Raw genomic sequence first — 233 nt, forward strand, 5'->3', positions numbered from 1 at the left:
GTATGGCTCCTATCTTTGCAATGAATACTTTTGATGTCATCAACATCTCTCTATTTTTCGCCAGGATCAACTTGAATATTGCATTAATTTTGCATCGTCGCCGTTTTGACAATCATCCCAATTATCGCAATTTATTCGTTCCCCCTACTGTTCTTCTGCCTTTTGTCTTCATGATTTTTATAGATTTTCCTCCAAGAGAGCAACAGTACCCCCCCCTCCTCCCTCGAAATCAA

This window comes from Penaeus monodon, chromosome 19 (genome assembly GCF_015228065.2).
Source record: "Penaeus monodon isolate SGIC_2016 chromosome 19, NSTDA_Pmon_1, whole genome shotgun sequence".
In the NCBI taxonomy this organism is placed as follows: domain Eukaryota; kingdom Metazoa; phylum Arthropoda; class Malacostraca; order Decapoda; family Penaeidae; genus Penaeus; species Penaeus monodon.